The 18,670-nt window shown below is 41.8% G+C and overlaps 1 protein-coding gene across 3 annotated transcripts in view; it reads right to left on the bottom strand.

The window, feature by feature from the left end:
• Nucleotides 1-18,670, bottom strand: part of ENOX2 (ecto-NOX disulfide-thiol exchanger 2) — a 363,942-nt gene that overhangs the window by 136,551 nt on the left and 208,721 nt on the right. The gene's annotated exons all lie outside the window — the stretch shown is intronic.

Below are 18,670 nucleotides of genomic sequence, written 5' to 3'. Positions count from 1 at the left end.
GGTGCACATATCCTCCAAGGACATGGTTTGAAATAGTAAAGGCTCAACCTGATATACAGGTAAGTTCTGACTTACTCACATTTAAGAAAACATTTTACGTTTAAAAATCTTTTTTATTGATGACATGTAACAGTAAAAATAGTTATATTAAACATCAAAGAACACTCAAAAAAGTCATCAAAATTTCAAAATGAGAAACCCCCAACCCTCCCACTTTGTAGATATATATCTATTTGGCTAAAATGGTAGAATATTTACTAGCAATACCATTTACAAGACAGGAACCTTGCCGACCTCATAGTTGCAGTAAAACCACTACTACATTATCCATATCCAACATGTATTTAAATATTAGAATAGAACTAGCTCTAAGAAATGTACAAATAGTTTAATATACTGTGTTCGAGGTCTCTCAACTATACCTCACATATTCCAGTTTTGTTGTTATCCCATCAATTCCTCAAAGCCTTCCCCTCCCCACCAACAGTTAAGTTCCAAACAGTTTCATTTAAGAAAGTAAACCATAGAATCCCATTCATCTCCGTGTTAATTCAATACCAATAGGGAACCCTGCAATCTTCCTCATGTTATCAACCACTCCACATCAACTCTAAATACAGTGGTCTGGCAAGTGCAACCTTGCTACAAATTTGACAGAGAGAGAGAGAGAGAGTGAGAGAAAAGACTATCGGTTCAGGATCCTACTGCGAGCCTGATGGGGCAGCATCATCAAAAAAGGTTCCCAGGTCACAATAAAATCCCAACCTTTTGTGCTATTTATTTATTTGTTTGTTGCATTTGTATCCCACATTTTCCCACCTATTTGCAGGCTCAATGTGGCTTACAATATTCCATCATGGCAATCACAATACAAGAGCAAATAAACAGTTGGTATTACATAAAGAACAAGTGTAATATAGTAGATATAAGCAAATCGGTATATAAGATAATCATATTATCAGGAAGTAGTGATGTGCTAAAATTCTTAATATTGAACATTATGGTATGCCTTGTTGAAAAGAAAAGTTTTTAGTGATTTTTTAAAGTTGAGTAGGTCGTGAATAGATTTCAGGTCAAGAGACAATGCATTCCACAGCCGCGTACTCACGTAGGAAAAGCTGGCACATATGTTAGCTTGTATTTTAAACCTTTACAGCTTGGGAAGTGAAGATTTAGGAATGTGCATGCTGAACTGTTAGCATCTAGATCATGCACCCCAAGTCTGTCCATTTGCAACTGTTCTATCAAGTACAATCTCCAGCGCTGAAGTGAGGGCAGGGAGGGTTTTATCCAGGTATATAAAATTGTCTTTATCCCAAAGAGTATGGTGTACCTTAAAAAGGACCTAAATCCCTTAGGTACTGGGTCCCTGTGTTCATATTTGTCAAATAAGTGTAAAGGGTGTACTGAAATGGGATGTAGCCACCATTCAGTCAATATCTTATGTAAGTGCTGCCAAAACCACTTTATGTGTGGGCAATACCAAAACATATGGCCCAACTTTGCTTCCCTCACCCCACATTTGGGACACTTCTCTTCTAATATGCCAGCTCACCAAGCTCAATGAGATATATGTAATTGCATCACAAACTGTGTCTCTTTATGTTGCTCTGAAAGCACGTGTCTATGAATATAAATAATATAATCCTGTAGCAAATTGAAAAAGTACCTCCTCGGACATCTTCAGTAAGATCTGTCCACTGCAATGACTTCACATAGTGATGGAACTGCATATAAGCAAAGGTATGAGAGGTGGGCAGGTCATGCATCCTCTGCAATTCCAGGAAAAACATTAATGCCCCCTCTCTTCTGTAACTACATGAAAAAAGGTATTCTATTCCTTTATGTGCCCAGTAGGTAAATGTTCCGCTCCCCTGAGCTGAAGGGAGGGCTGGATTCCCACTTATGAACAAAAAAGGGTCATCGATGCTGAAAAACCCATAATGATGGCACAACCAGCACCATGCTCGGTGAGCAGCTGACAAAAACAAAGTTTTTAAAAATCCTGGGGCATAAGGGCCTTGTGCCATATAGAATGTGGCTAAGATGTACCAGATGGACCAGTCCAGCCTTCATCGAGATCACTGTAAACTGTTCTGTCCCACGTAGCCAGTCATGTATATAACGCATCCCACAAGCCACAGTCAAACAGTGGATATTAAGCAATTCCATTTCCCCATGATGTTTCAGTGTTTATATAACTGTCATCGACAACCAGGATCTTTTTCCCTTCCATAGGAAGAACTGTAAACATTTATGCAACAGCCTTAGGTCCTTAGCTTTTAGAAATAAAGGCAACATTTGAAAGGTGTATAACCACCGTGGAGCCAAGAGCATGTTAAAGATACTTATACGCCCCCTAAGGATAGAGGATAAATGGTCCACTGGTGGAACTTCTTAGACGTTTCGTGTAGCAAACACTGAATGTTTGCGTGGTACAGCAGACGGCCACCGGCAGATAAATCCCCAGGGACTTCAACTGCTGGTCCTTCCACTGCAAAAGGAAAATCTCCCATCCCGCTCTCCCATGTTTCTGAGAAAACCAGGAGAGCTTTAGATTTTGTTGAGCGTGAACTCTGAGAACCTGCCAAAATCCTTGATGAGGTGTAGCAACCTTGGCAGAGATAGTTGGTGCTCAGTAGAAATGTAAGGGTTTCAATGAAATCAACCTGGTGTGGGTAAATCAACAGTTTCCAACAATTCCACCAGACTAAAAAAATATATAACCCAGCTAAAGAACTTTTTTTGTTATTTTTAAATTGCAGTGCTCAGTAGTGCTGTAGTGTCCTTTAGACCAAATGTCTCTGGATTGGAACTGCAGCAGTCTCACATCATAGCACACGCCCTCCCTGCCTTCCGATTCTCACAGCATTAAACATTCCCTGCTGGGAAAACAAAGGTGTTATACTGATGACACTTATCTTAGCTGTTTGTTGGGGAGTGCTTGGTCTGCAGTGCCTCCAGAGCTCTTGTGATTAGTGCAAAGTGATTAAAACAACAGCTGTTGTTTTAATCACTTTGCACTAATCACGGGAGCTCTGGAGGCACTGCAGACCAAGCACTCCCCAACAAACAGCTAAGATAAGTGTCATCAGTATAACACCTTCCCAGCAGGGAATGTTTAATGCTGTGAGAATCCGAAGGCAGGGAGAGCATTTGCTATGATGTGAGACTGCTGCAGTTCCAATACAGAGACATTTGGTCTAAAGGACACTACAGCACTACTGAGCACTGCAATTTAAAAATAACAAAAAAAGTTCTTTAGCTGGGTTATATATTTTTTAGTCTGGTGGAATTGTTGGAAAGAGATAGTTGGTGAACACGTCATCCGCAAATGCCAATGTTTTGATTTCTTTAGTCGCCACCCTCACTCCCGTTATCATGGGATCTAGACTTATCCGACGAATTAGAGACTCTATGCAAAGCACGAAGAGGAGCGGTGATAGAGGGCACTCCTGACGAGTGCCTCTCTGAATATTAAAGGCTAGAATCCTTTCTCCATTGACCAGAATTTGGGCTTGTGGGTTATGAAAAAAGTGTTTTGATCGCATCCAGAAACCATCCACTTACGCCAACCTGGGAGAGTACTGAGTACATATAAGGCCAGCGTATTTTGTCAAAGGCCTTCTCGGCACCGAGGCTAACTGCCAGCGCCGGAAGGCCTTGAAGTTTACATGTGAACATGGCCATCAAAATCTTCCGCATGTTTTGCACAGATTGTCTTTTATGCACAAAGTCGGCCTGTTCATCTCCTATCAATGTAGGCAGATGATCTGCCAATTAGTCAATATCTTAGCCAGCAGTTTCACATCTACATCTGATAGTGAGATTGGCCTGTAAGAATCCGCTTCTTCTTTAGGTTTTCCTGGTTTTGGTATTAACGTAATGAGGGCAATATTATCATGAACAGGAAGAACGGTCTTCTTCCACTACCAACTGAAAATATACCAACAGAGGCCCCAATAACGGCACCTGTAATATTTTATAAAAGGCTCCTGTGTAACCATCTACTCCTGGAGCAGACAAGGGGCGCAAGGACTTTATTGCTGCCTGTAGTTCCTGTGCCTGTATTGGTGCATTTAAGTTCTCCAGTGCTTCTTGCAACAATTCCGGTAGGTGCGCCTGTTCCAGTAATTCTCCCATATGCATTTCATTTAGATGGTCTGCATCCGCTTACAACTCTTGAAAATGACTAAGAAAGATAGCTGCTAAGTGGTCACTCCAGTTTGTAAACACCTCCCCTCCCAGTGGATTCGCTAACGTGGAGAACGTGCGGGTACCTCCCCAAGTCTTTATCATCTTAGCTAGGAGGTGACCTGTTTTGTTGCCATAATGATAAAACCTGCGGCACAGATACACTATACTACGGGTAGTCTGCTCATGGATAAAACTATTAACAGCTGTGTCGCCACAAGGTTATCTCTATTGGTCAAACTAGGATGCTGAGTGTAAATACTCTGCATCCTCTTCAGCTGATGTTCTAACTATTATCCCTGCCACAACTTGTTTCTTCTTATGACTAGTATAAACTATGATCCTGCCCCTAAGCACTACTTTGGCAGTATCCCAGAACAATTGGGGTTGATCTAAATGTTGAGAATGATGCTGGTTAATGTCATCCCATTGTTCATGTAGATACTGCCGAAATTCTGGGGAATGCAGTAAGTATGAGGGGAAACGCCAACCCAAGGAAGCCTTATAATGTGCAGGTGCTAACACAATTCATGTCATCGCATGATCAGATATGGATTCTAAGCCTATCTCTGCTGTCTGTATGCCTGCGATTAATCCTTGTGAGATCAATACATAATCCAGTCACGAAAGAGTGTTATGCACTCTGGATCTGTGGGTGTAACCGCCCTTGGTTGGGTGTAAATGCCGCCAGGTGTCGGCCAATCCAAGGGTCCGTGCGAATGACGCAAGCTTCCCCTTGCCAGGTCTTGTTTCTAAGCGTGTCGTAGTACTACCTATCTCAGGTTCCATTACTAAGTTCATGTTATCTTTCGGCCCTCTCCCAGGTATAAAGGTACTAGTTACCTGTAACTCCAGGGAATATGGTCCTAACACCACCAGGTGGAGAGACAGAAAGACACAGAAGGCTATAGTAATATGAGAATAATCAGTAATTGTTTATTACACTTACCAATCAGGAATACAATTAGACTACGTAATACAATTAATTCTAATATGAGACAGCAACCGGGCCACACCTCTGACATTAGCTCTCTGATTGCCTCTGTCCATGATTCTCCTTTTATACCCTTTTCTCCCATAGACTAGTATTAGAAGTACAAAGTCAGCATTTTCTAGTAAATTCTATCTTACAGAAGCAAACTTCTTCATAACATATTTGCTTATCATAAGTAAGGTCAGTAAGGTTATCTTACTTTGCAAAAACCATCTTCCGGCAACCAAAGTTGTGTCTCTTACATTATCTGCTTTTCATGGTCAGCAGCAAATTTCCCCTTACATTACTATATTCATGTACAGTATTGTCCTGCTACACGTATCTCTGTTATGACTCCATATCTGCCTGTCTCTCCAACAGAAGGGCAAGCTGACATGAGATTCACATTCTGTGTAATTCTTATTATTTAGCTTCTCAGTGACTCTTAACCTGTTCACAGAGGCACAGCTTTGCTCATATTTCTCAGTTACTGTTGCAAAGTTATTTTATGGTTCATGTCCTGCATGTCCCATATAAACAGTTCCTCCCTTGAAGGTCTTTATAAGCAAGACCTTCACCAAAGTTGGGAGTTACCAGTGTTTTTATATGACACCTAGTCCTACTTCTAGGTGAATATTCACACCTCAAGATGTGTGTGTTTTCAGCAAGCAGATGATTAGTGCTCCAATTCCAGGCTTAGGTTGCAGGCCTGAGAATCCCATAGTAGGGGGAAAGACTCAGTCCTGACATACCCGTTATGGCTAGGCAATTGTATGAGCACCAGGAGGTGGATAGTAAATAGGAGAGACACTAGTGTACTATAATTGTGAGGTATGGTGGCTACTACTATAAGCGCATGATCAATGTATGGTAATAGTCTCCGAATAAGATCGGGGTAAAAGGATTTTTCAAAAGAGGTAGGCCCATAAATCCCCAGAAAGTAGAGTTCTCTGCTCTGCACTCACAGCTTTGAGAAAATATACTGCCCCTGGAGGTCTGCGAATATTAGTTTAGCTGCACATGCTAGAGTGTTCCTGATGAGGATTGCTATGCCCCCCCTTATGGGTCCTCAAAAAAGAATACAAGACTTCCCCTACCCACTGTCTTCAGAGCTTTTGGCGTTCAGCATCGGTAAGCCTAATCTCCTGGAAACACACTATCACCCCCACTCCTCTGAAGAACTGTTAAAATTTTAAACCTCCTGATCAGCGAGGTTATCCCTCCAACATTCCAGGAAGTGATTTTACATGAGGTGATCATCAACTACCGATATGTGCATGAGGATCCACAGTGAAAGATAAGCTACACAGTGCACCCAGCCTCATCCCCATAGAGTGAAACACTAGAAACAGACCCGCAGTCCACAGTACACACACCTCCATATATCAACTCAGAGAAAAAAAACCACCAAACAAACCTCTCCCGCAGACCCTTATGCCATAATACCATATGAAATTTATAGTCCTCTCTGTCAGTGCTCTCAATATCCTTACTAAAAATTCTATTCACTACAGCAAACCCCAAACAGTTCCCACTCCCCCCTCCTAACCATCATCAACCAATAGAGAACCAACCACATTAATATGTGGCCGAGTCCCAGCCTCCACAAATTCTGCTGGGGACCCATCACTCTTGTGATGCAGAAGATTCCTCCTCACTGAGGGAAAAGGTCATTCAGTCCACTTTGGTTTTCATTTCTCCTGCTAAATTACCAAAGTCAGTTCAAATAAAAACATCTCTCCGGCATTAGTGAACTTCATATCAAACTCTGCTTCTGCAGTTTTATGCAGGCGCGAGTTAAAAAGTCACACACCCTCATTTTATGGCGCTGCCATGCGATCTGCAGAGCCCAGCACAGTTGCTAGGGTTTAAATACTTTCTAACAGCCATGAATAAATCCTTACTATATTATATAATGTCTTGAGGTAATTCACTAGATACACAGCAGCTTTTGTCATCAGTAGTGTCCCTATCAAACTGTGCTTTCTTATTTATATAAAAATAAAAGCAAGGAATCCATATACCTCCTTCCATATGCGCTGCTATGCGGCTGATAAATTCTTGTGCTGCTTCTAGGTTATCAAATGTGCGCCAACTTCCATTTGTGAGAATTTTTAATATCGTAGGGTAATTCAGCATAAAGCAACAGTGCTTCTCGTGAAGGGCAGTGCAGAGAGGAGTAAACTCTTTGTGCCGCTCCTGCAATGAAGCTGAGCAACCTTGGAAGATTTTAATGGGTTCCCCATATATTGCAGTGCATCTCGCTTCTGATGATAGCCCTGAAGTATCTCTTCTTTATGAATATAATTATATACCTTTATAAGCACCACTCGAGGCCTTCATTGTCCCTCCTGGAAACACCCAATTCGATGTGCTCTTTACAGAACAAAGACCCTGGATTATTGGACAATGCAAATTCTTTGGAGATCCACCTTTCTAGTACCAACAAAAGCATTCAGTCCGCCAGAGTTTCTGGTATTCCTATTAAGTTATGATGGCGGGACCTATTTTCAAGGTCCTCTAGTTTCTCCACATGCTCTTTAAATTGTTTTTCAAGGCTTGTGAGAAGTGTAGAGGTGTGCAGAGCCTGGTCTTCCAACATAGACATCCAGCTTTCCAGTTCTCCTGCTCAGCGCATAGTGTCCTCTAGTAGTGTCTCTAAGCTGGTCAGTTGTTCCATGGTTTGACCAAACTTAGTTTTCAGTGCTTCTCCTACTGCAGCAGTAAGTTGCTGTAGTTGTTGTTCAGTGAATGTTTGTGCCGGCAGGAGAGCCTCCTTCATCTTGTTTTTTTATTTTTCTTTAGGACGCCGCTGCCTTTGTCTGTCATTTTGCCGTTCAAAGCACTACGATATTTATCCATGTGTTCTGGATTCTGGTAAGAGTATTTTAATCCACTCTGTGAGGAATTGCTAGTGAAACAGTACCAAAAAGTCACGGGAATCACTCTACTGATGTATAATAACAACTAAAAAACAGCGAGTGTTGAATAACAATTGTGAAACAAGTTCTAACTCAATGAGAAACAGAGGAGGATAGGACCTCAGACCAGCGCCACCTTTTTAATCAATGAAATGATATTCATGTGGCCATAATCATATAATCACTGGCCCTCTACCAACCTCCGCCCTCAATATTGATTTGTATGCTGCTGCTCTATGACGGTGCTGCCTATCGCCCCCATCTTTAACATGTATTAACACCACAGCTACTTAGCTCATAGCTGCTCCAACCAGGGGCTCCCGACGGCTCTGTCAAGAGAAAAACTCCCTGCAGCATCAAACTGTGGTAAATATCGGACAAGCTAGTGAAACCGCCGAAAAGGTATGTGCTAGTAACCACAAGATTTCTGTTACAATTTGACTGCTACTACTACTACTTATCATTTCTAAAGCGCTACTAGACGTACGCTGCTGGTTACATAGCCAACAGGAAGATGCTGGTCTAGGGTGCTAGGGCTGACTGGTAGCCAAGTGTTAAAGTACCTGTATATATTTCCAGAATATTGCAAATATTGTTTTAATTTATTGCATTTTGGTGCATAATTATTTTGCTACATAATTCCTGGAGTGTATATTCCATCAAGTGCCTCCACTGTCCCTTTATTGCTGATATTTGTGTTGCGCCCCCCCCCCCCCCCAAATGATTTTAATAGGTCCTGCCATGCCCCATATTATCCACCTTAGTCCTGCTCCAGTTTAGTCTCCAGCAGAAGCCAGGCTTTCATGCTGTCCCTTAGAATATGATATTTTGGAATCGTGTCTATAAATCTTTCGTTAAAGTGATGCCATCCTTGCTCAGAGGGATCTAGGTCTGTAAAAGCAGTTAATATTTAAGATACAAATAGGCTGTAACAGAGACAGCTCAGGAATTGCCCACAATACTGTATTTCAGTATTTCCAAACCACTATTGCAGATCACATTGGTGTGTCATCAGACCTGGTCAGGAGTGTGCAGGGAAGTTCCTGCTGTGAGATGTTCTGCATCTCTTTTCCGAGTATATATGTATTCATACTTGCCTCTCTTCCTAACTGTAGCAAGAGCCTCAGAATTTGTTATTTAACAGGCAGGATGCAAGACATCAGTAGCTGGACCCCCTGGACCCCACATGTGTAGCGCACACATTGTACATAGCACTGTTTTAGCCTCTGGAAGCTGTAGAACTCAAATTCATAGTTGAAATATTTTCTTCATTGCAGTAATCTCAGCTAGAAGAATTAGTGAATTCCAGGCATTTGTCTCTTAATGCTCCATACTTCCAGCTCTTCTATAATAGGGTAGTACTGAGCTATAATTGTGCTCTGTCCAGCTCATCCACTGGTGGTTCTTGCCCCTCCCACTTCACCACCAACAATGAGAGGGAGATAGTGAGCTGGGAGTAATTTTTGCACTCCTCCATATTTTAATTCTGTACAGCCACACTGTTCACACAGGGATTGGTACGGCGCTGATCCTTTGGACCCCAGCCTACATTTTTGCCAAAAGTAGATTTAACATTTCAAATAAACCAGTCCATAGTGCTTTCTGCTTTCTTCCTTATGCTGAGAGATGTGGTAGCCGTGTTAGTCCACTTTTAAAGGTAAACAATAGAAACAGAATAAAATAAAGCATAGAAAAAAAATTAGGTGATACCTTTTTTATTGGACTAACTTAATACATTTTTTGATTAGCTTTTGAAGGTAGCCCTTCTTAGTCAGATCAGATCAGTGAGCTGAGTAAAAATCCCATAGATTCCACGGAACGGATTCTAGACTGGAGGTTTTGTATGCCATAATCTCTTATCAATCTTGAAACCAAAGGATAAAGGGAACCTGGCCTTCCTTCTATGTGAATAAGTATGCTGACATAGCACTTTGGGGGAACTTTTATAGGTAAACATTCAGTCCAGATTAGGAAAGCTGGAATGAGGGCTAAAATAGGCTACATGGTAAGCAGTTATAGGAATTTTGCCTTTCCCCAATACAGCAAAGTGTGAAATTTTCCATTTAAAAGTTGTATGATGTTCTACTAGATTACTCTACTAGAATATTTCTCAAAACAGCTGGAATAAATCTATTAACAAGCTGTCCATGATAGGGAATGGCTATTCGGGTGAACAATCTCTACTTGATGTTGAGTTATTTATACAGGAAACTCAACAGTCAGACTGACATCTGAATTGACAATCGATATAAAAAGCTAAATATATCAAAACCAGGACATAGCTATAATAATTACTGCGAAATTGTCTTTTGCAAAGTTCTAGAATGAGAGGAGAGACTAGAAAGGTGAAATTTGTGCTTACTTGCTAATTTCCTTTCCTTGAATCCTGCTAGACCAGACGAGTGGGCTATGCTCCCCAACCAGCAGAAGGGCAGGGAACACTGACATTTCACTGATGTCAACAAGTAGGGGGTACAGCCCTGGAACTTGCCAGTACATTGTTGCCAAAGCAGAACTGAAACACTTAACACATTATAACTCAAGTTTATGGCTTTAACAACATAAATAGTATGGATCCTCAACATTGTGATCAATATTATAATTTTACAATTTAACTGCACGGATCAAAATCACGATATCCTGAATGAACATCATGAAAAAATCCCCATCATTAAACCAACATCATAGACTACCATTATGGATCATCATGGACCATCATTATAGATCAGCACTTGGAACCAATACTATAGCACCATGTTCCTGTTCTCAGCCCTCTCAGGACCAGAAAACTTTTTCCTGGATCTACTCCAGGACACACCTAAGAGGTCTCGTAGATGAAACAGAAATGAAAACCCCAGTCTCAGTTTTCCTGGACAGGTCTTGGACTGGTGTAGCAGGACTTGAAGTAAGGAAAATAGCAAGTAAGAACAAATTTCACCTTCCTTATCCTGCTAACCAGTCCAGACAAGTGGGATGTACCAAAGATCCATGGCCTTGAGTAGGAGAAAGACAAAACCCCCTTGGATACTGCTTCTGTATAACACTATCCACCTCATTCCAAAATCCCCTCTGTGAATGACATGCCACAGGGGAAGGAGAAAGGGAGACAATGAATAGATCTGCATCCAGTCAAGAGCCTCATGCTATACCACCCCAGGGCAAGCCGGGGGTTTCATCTAAGCCACCAGGGAGCAGTATGGAACCTATGAACAACTTGTCTAATCCCAAAAAGGAAAGGGGTCATAGCTTGACTAGTTCTCTATCCCATTCTGTTCACCAAGCAGAGCAGCAACAAACACCTTGACTACCGAGAAAAGAACCTAGAACCTAAGACCTCAGAGCCTGAACTACAGGATGGGCTCTGAATAACCAAATGGATGGATGCACAGAGGATCCAGTAGAACCCCTGATAGCAAAGTATAGTTCAAAAACCTTTATTGTACTACATAACCAAAATACCTGATGTGGCCATGTTTTGAAGTATCTTAATCAGAAGTACAAATGTACTTAAGAACATGAAAAAAAGGCACCAAAGGCCTCCAAGGTTGGGATAGCAAAGCAAGTCTTTATGACAGATCCAACATGGATTGTGTTTCAGTATAAACGCCAGCATCGGGGGTCAATTATTGAAATCTACTCTGTCAATAAATACTATTGAACAGACAAAGTTGATTAGTCAAGAGTTTGCCTCATTAGCACAACTTCTCAGACACCACCGCATCAAACTGCTTTGGGGCACACCAAAAGAAAAGAATTACACATGCACAGTTTGCTTCTGTTTTAGGGAGGGCTCAATAAGCGGGACTTAGAAGAAGTGCTAGTGAGGCAAACTATTGACTAATCAACTTTCAATGTATTGGATAATATTAGGTCTCTCATTAAAGAGCTGCTTTGCTAACCCAACCTTGGAGGCTTTGGTGCTTTTTTCTGCTATTTTGCCTTGTGCTGTACACTTTGGAATCCCTCTCTTCTGCTGTTAATAATTAAGAAAATACATACAAAAATGACAAACATAAAATACATACTATAATAAAATGCATGATTCCATATAATCAAAGAAATACACAAATATTCAAAGCATAAACTTTAAAAACAACAAATCAATAATTCATGTACATAAAAACAGAATATCAGACAGATAAATAATGAAATCCGAATCCAACTCCAACTGATATCAGGCTTAAATTTTTTTTTTGTTCTGGATCTAAGTACTGGTAAATATAACACATTTACTGGTACTTTAAATCCAGGACAAAAATATAAGTATAAAATGATACATTTACCATATATTATAATGTTGTAAGTTTTTATTTTGAAGATGAAGTCGACACATTTTTACTAACTTCACCCAAAATTGCTTCTGACTGACTCCATGACTCAGACTCCACAGCCCTCTAGTGCTTCTACTGTCAATTTTAGAGCTTGCTTGGTTTCTTCTGGGTAAAAGCCCTTCACCTGCCAATCATTTAGATAAGCAAAGACAGATACTTTTCCAGTTGAGGTAAACTGCCATTACCGCTAAGCACTTTATGACAAGTCTTGAGGTTTCTGAGACCATAACGGCCATCCAGTCCGTCCACTTACATCAGCAAATAAGTTCTTAAATTCCTTCCTCTCTCTCAAGATCAAGGTTTCTCAACTTCAAGCCAAGTACCCCCTAAGTCTAACAAATATTAACCAAGTATCTCCGACCATCGATCAGCAGATATTTTGAAATGGACATTTTATTATGAAGCAGGTATATTAGTGAAAGGAGAATGACCAAAAAGGGAATTGTGAGACTAAAAGATACTGCGAACCGTTATGTAGATAGTGATGAAGAAAAAGCAAATTTGCTAAATAGATACTTTTGTTCTGTTTTCACAGAAGAAAATCCTGGAGCAGGACCGCGATGGACTGGAAAAAGTACAAATGAAAATGGAGTGGATACAGCATCATTTACAGAAGAGAGTGTGTATGAACAACTTGTAAAGCTAAAGGTGGACAAAGCCATGGGACCGGATGGGATCCACCCCAGGATATTAAGGGAGCTCAGAGAGGTTCTAGCGGGTCCTCTTAAAGATTTGTTTAATAAATCCTTGGAGACGGGAGATGTTCCGAGGGATTGGAGAATGGCGGAGGTGGTCCCTCTTCACAAAAGTGGTGATAGGGAAGTAGCTGGAAACTACAGGCCGGTAAGCCTCACTTCGGTTATTGGAAAAGTAATGGAAGCGACGCTGAAGGAAAGGATAGTGAATTTCCTGGAAGCCAATAAGTTGCAAGATCCGAGACAACATGGTTTTACCAAAGGGAAATCGTGCCAAACGAATCTCATTAAGTTTTTTGATTGGGTGACAGGAGAATTGAATCAGGGACGAGCTATGGACGTAATCTACTTAGATTCAGCAAAGCTTTTGACACTGTTCCCCACAGGAGGCTTTTAAATAAACTGGATGGGCTGAAGATAGGACCTAAAGTGGTGAACTGGAATAGGAACTGGTTGATGGACAGATGCCAGAGGGTGGTGGTGAATGGAGTTAGCTCGGAGGAGGGAAAGGTGAGTAGTAGAGTGCCTCAAGGATCGGTGCTGGGGCCGATTCTGTTCAATATATTTGTGAGTGACCTTGCCGAAGGGTTAGAAGGTAAAGTTTGCCTATTTGCGGATGATACTAAGATCTGTAACAGAGTGGACACCCCGGAGGGAGTGGAAAACATGAAAAAGGATCTGAAGACGCTAGAACAATGGTCTAAGGTCTGGCAATTAAAATTCAATGCGAAGAAATGCAAAGTGATGCACTTAGGGAATAGAAATCCACGGGAGACGTATGTATTAGGTGGCGAGAGTCTGATAGGTACGGACGGGGAGAGGGACCTTGGGGTGATAGTATCTGAGGATTTGAAGGCGACGAAACAGTGTGACAAGGCGGTGGCTGTATCTAGAAGGTTGATGGGCTGTATAGAGAGAGGTGTGACCAGCAGAAGAAAGGGAGTGTTGATGCCCCTGTATAAGTCGTTGGTGAGGCCCCATCTGGAGTATTGTGTTCAGTTTTGGAGGCCGTATCTTGCTAAGCATGTAAAAAGAATCGAAGCGGTGCAAAGAAAATCTACGAGAATGGTATGGGATTTGCGTAACAAGACGTATGAGGAGAGACTTGCTGACCTGAACATATATACCCTGGAGGAAAGGAGAAACAGGGGTGATATAATACAGATGTTCAAATATTTGAAAGGTATTAATCCGCAAACGAACCTTTTCCGGAGATACGAAGGCGGTAGAACGAGAGGACATGAAATGAGATTGAAGGGGGGCAGACTCAAGAAACATGTCAGGAAGTATTTCTTCATGGAGAGAGTGGTGGATGCTTGGAATGCCCTCCCGCGGGAGGTGGTGGAGAGGAAAACGGTAACGGAATTCAAACATGCGTGGGATAAACATAAAGGAATCCTGTTCAGAAGGAAAGGATCCTCAGGAGCTTAATCGAGATTGGATAGCAGAGCCGGTAGTGGGAGGCGGGGCTGGAGGTTGGGAGGCAGGGATAGTGCGGGGCAGACTTATACGGTCTGTGCCAGAGCCAGTAGTGGGAGGCGGGACTGGAGGTTGGGAGGCAGGGATAGTGCTGGGCAGACTTATACGGTCTGTGCCAGAGCCGGTGGTTGGGAGGCGGGGCTGGTGCTGGACAGACTTATAAGGTCTGTGCCCTGAAGAGCACAGGTACAAATCAAAGTAGGGTATACACAAAAGTAGCACACATGAGTTGTCTTGTTGGGCAGACTGGATGGACCGTGCAGGTCTTTTTCTGCCATCATCTACTATGTTACTATTATGAAGCAGTTAACTAATTTGACAACATACATAACACACACAGATCACTTGAAATGGTATTCAGAACAAGACACAATTATGTTTCACTCCCATATAAACTGTTTGGCCTCTTGACAGCTAGTGTGTTCTTACAAACTGAGGAGCCCATTTACTAGAGAATTGGCATGCTGTAACAGGCTTGCCATACGCCAATCCGGAACTACCGCCAGGCTAAGGGAGCCCAGTGGTACTTCCCACCCATAGTGCACTCCACTTCCGGCACTACAAAAATATTTTCTATTTTTGTAGCACCGGTGTTAACCCGACAGTAATCGCTGCCTGGTTACTGCTGGGGTAGTGCAGAAGCCCTTACTGCCACCTCAATGGGTACAGTAAATATTTCTCCCCGAAATGGCCGCATGGTAAATGGTTCACTTACTGCACAGCTGTTTCTTTTTGAGAAACCCCCCCCCCCCAGCCCTTTACCCGCTGTAGTAAAAGGGGGACTTAGCACACATCAAAAACATGCACTGATGCTAGCGCAGGCCCCCTTTTACCGCAGCTTAGTAAAAGGACCACTGAGTAAAAATAAACAATGAGATTTACAGATGGGTCTATTTATAAAAACAGGAGAAAAGAAAGTTCTCCACAAAAGTGAAGGACTTCCCCATAGTGATCAGTCAGATTCCTTGTTTCATTTTTCTAGAGAATGAAAGAAAAAAACTTGATTGGCTAGAAATTTCATTTTTTTCTTAATAAACAGTTCCCAATTACCAAAGGCACTTTTCTGTGCACATAACATTTGAAAACTAAAAATAAATAGCACCTAATAATGTCACAGAAGTGCATACTGTCTTCAGAATATGCAAAGAATTCAAACACATACCCTTACATGCAAAGTGTGGCCTGTTACCTCTTAGAATTCTGTGCTTACAAAATCAGCACAGTTAGCATTATTTATTATATTTCATGCTCATGTACAATCCAAAAAACTGACATATTCTAATCACACCACAGAAAATAAAATTACTTTTTCTACCTTTGTTGACTAGGCACATGCTAATCAGTAGCACCACTTTGAAAAGGGGACCCTTAAGATTTGTAGTGGTGTCCTTTGTTCATACCAGAACATATCCTTACAGTTCAGTGCACCAAATTTCAGCAGTATTCTGTTATGATCTCAGAAACCTATGATTCTTTAATCTTCATCTGTCCATTGGCTTCCTCTGTTGACATCATGAAAGTGGACAGGGAAGCACTTGGGGAAACATGCGATGCTCAAGTAAGAAGGCCTCGGTGGCCCCAACATAACGCCCCCAGAACAAGGCAGTAGCTCGACATATCACCTCCCACCACCAGAGAAAGAGAGGTTCAGTGGCTCCATCAAATTACCTCTCAGTGGAATGTTACAGATAGGGACTGCCAAGACTTTCTTGCTGTTTTTCTGAGGCTGGGAGATGTCCATCCCTGAGAAAACAGGATGAAGGGCTCAGCAGACTCAACGTATCATGACTGTTGCACCTACTCAGATGTGGCAAGACCCAAACAACTGCAACAATCAATGAAGCATGCAGCGGATGCATAAAAGAACCAACATCTCTCCTTCCAATCCCAGAGAAATATCAAGAGGAGCTTGGCAGCTTGGGCTGTGGAGTCACCCACAGTAGTACAAATTTGTAACATTATCAACAAAAATCTTGGACTAATCAGTGTTTTTCTCAACATTTATATATTTGATACCATAGTGTTCTCCTCAGGAAGTTTTGGCAGCTGGGTGGCATGAAGGAGTGCTACCCTGCAATGGCAAAAAGAAGCAAGTGTATTTTTACTGAAGCAGCTTCCTTTAGCCAATGCAGGGGCAGAGTAGCTGGGTTGGAGCAGCAGAATACTTACATTTTCAAAGACCTTAGGTCTGACACAGTACAGCAGTTCGTATGAATTAAATGTAAACATTCTCTGTATCCACAAAAGTCCAACCTCCCTCCAATAACAGGTAGGACATTTCTCCTTAGAAGTCACTAAAACAAAAAATATTCTGATTCTCATGTCATCTGAACAACATCAACATAAATCTCTCCATTACTAGGCACATTAAGAAATACGAAACCTTAAAAAAATTCCAACTCATCATACATGTAGCAAACCTGACATACAACAGTATCACTAATTCCTAAGATTCAAATAGCAAGAACCCTACCTACAAATAAGCAACACAAAAAATATTACACTGGGCCAAAGAACACTAATACACCTACTACTGGTAAAACAGAACAAGTGGGATTTCTATAGATACCTACACAAACTACATGCAAACAACAAACCGCACCTCAAGTCACAGGCAAAACACAGCCACACAGGAGCTAGATCTGTGGATCTAGTGGGTGCTGAGCTCCCCAATATTGAGCAAGCTCCATTATATACAGAGGGGTTATTTGTATTGTGTATGGCACCCTCAATCATTGTGAAATGTTGGCACCTATGCACAGACAGACCCTCACTAAATAGAGATAACAAATTAGAAATATGAAAAAAAATTGAACTGGTAACCCCAAGATGTCAAAATTCAGCACTTAACACTGGAAAAATAAAACCAAATTAACTTCTCTTGTACTGAATACAATATAAAGATACCCGCAATATATATTTCCCAAAACTAACGTTTTCAGTTCATAAATTCAGAATAAAAATATTTTCCTACCTTTGTTGTCTGGGTATTTTATTTTTCCAATCATGTTGGCCACGGTGAGTTTTTCCCTTCTCCTTTCCTGTCTTCTTCCCACTTTCTCTATTTGTCCTTTCTTCTTGTTCCTCCTGTCTTCTATCCCCTCACATCTGTCTCTGACATATTTATCTTTCCCTTTTAGCTTTCTGCCTTTTGGTCCATTAAGATTTCACCCTCTCTCTCACCCTCCAGTTCTTCTTTTTACTTTTCACGTACCTACCAACTTTCCATCTCCTTCGCTCAGTCCTTAGCTCTCCTATTTCTGATCTCACTCCTTCCCATTCTCTTACTCCCTTCTGTCTCTCTCCCATTACCACATTTTTACACTCTGTGCTTACCACCCTTCTCTCACTCATGACAACCCCTCATGGCCTCTCCCACATGGTTCCATCATGTTCAACATTTCTCATCCCTCCACCTTTGTAGTTTGTCTCTCTCTCTCCTCTCTTCACCCTCATACTCTTGTAGCCCAATATCTTTCCTGTTTCTCTCCTCCTTGCCATTCCCACTCTTAGAGCCCATCTTCTCTCTCTCCACCCCTAATCTTGTAGACACACGTCTTCCCTCTCTCCCCCCTCCCAACATTTGTAACCTCCCTGTCCCTTCTTCATTCCCTACCCCAACAACGCAGTGTCTCTCTTTTCTGGCCAACGATGTAACTTCTCCCTTTCTCTCTCCTTCCCTCCATAGTCAGCATCTCCCTTTCAATCCCTTTCTTCTACTTCCCTTCATTGGCAGTGTGTGTCTCCCCTCTCTCTCCCTCTCTCTCAATAGTCAGCATCTCCCTACTCTTTTCCACTTCATATATAGAATCCCACTGTCTCTTCCCTCCCCTTGTCCCCATTATGCCCTCTCCTGCCCGTCTAGCATTTCTCCTCCCCACCCCAGCGGTTCAATATTTCTCCTCCCCCATCCCACCCACTCATTGGTCCAGCTTTTTATCCTCCTTTGTTCCATCCACCCATCACTGGTCCAGCTTTTCTCCTACCATTAATCCAGCTTTGCACCTTCCCACCATTGGTCCAGCTTTTATTCTCTACCTATCCACCATTGGTCCAGCTTTTATCCTTCTCCCACTC

The sequence above is a fragment of the Microcaecilia unicolor genome, chromosome 7 (genome assembly GCF_901765095.1).
Source record: "Microcaecilia unicolor chromosome 7, aMicUni1.1, whole genome shotgun sequence".
Classification (NCBI taxonomy): domain Eukaryota; kingdom Metazoa; phylum Chordata; class Amphibia; order Gymnophiona; family Siphonopidae; genus Microcaecilia; species Microcaecilia unicolor.
This window is presented reverse-complemented; position numbering and strand designations above follow the sequence as displayed.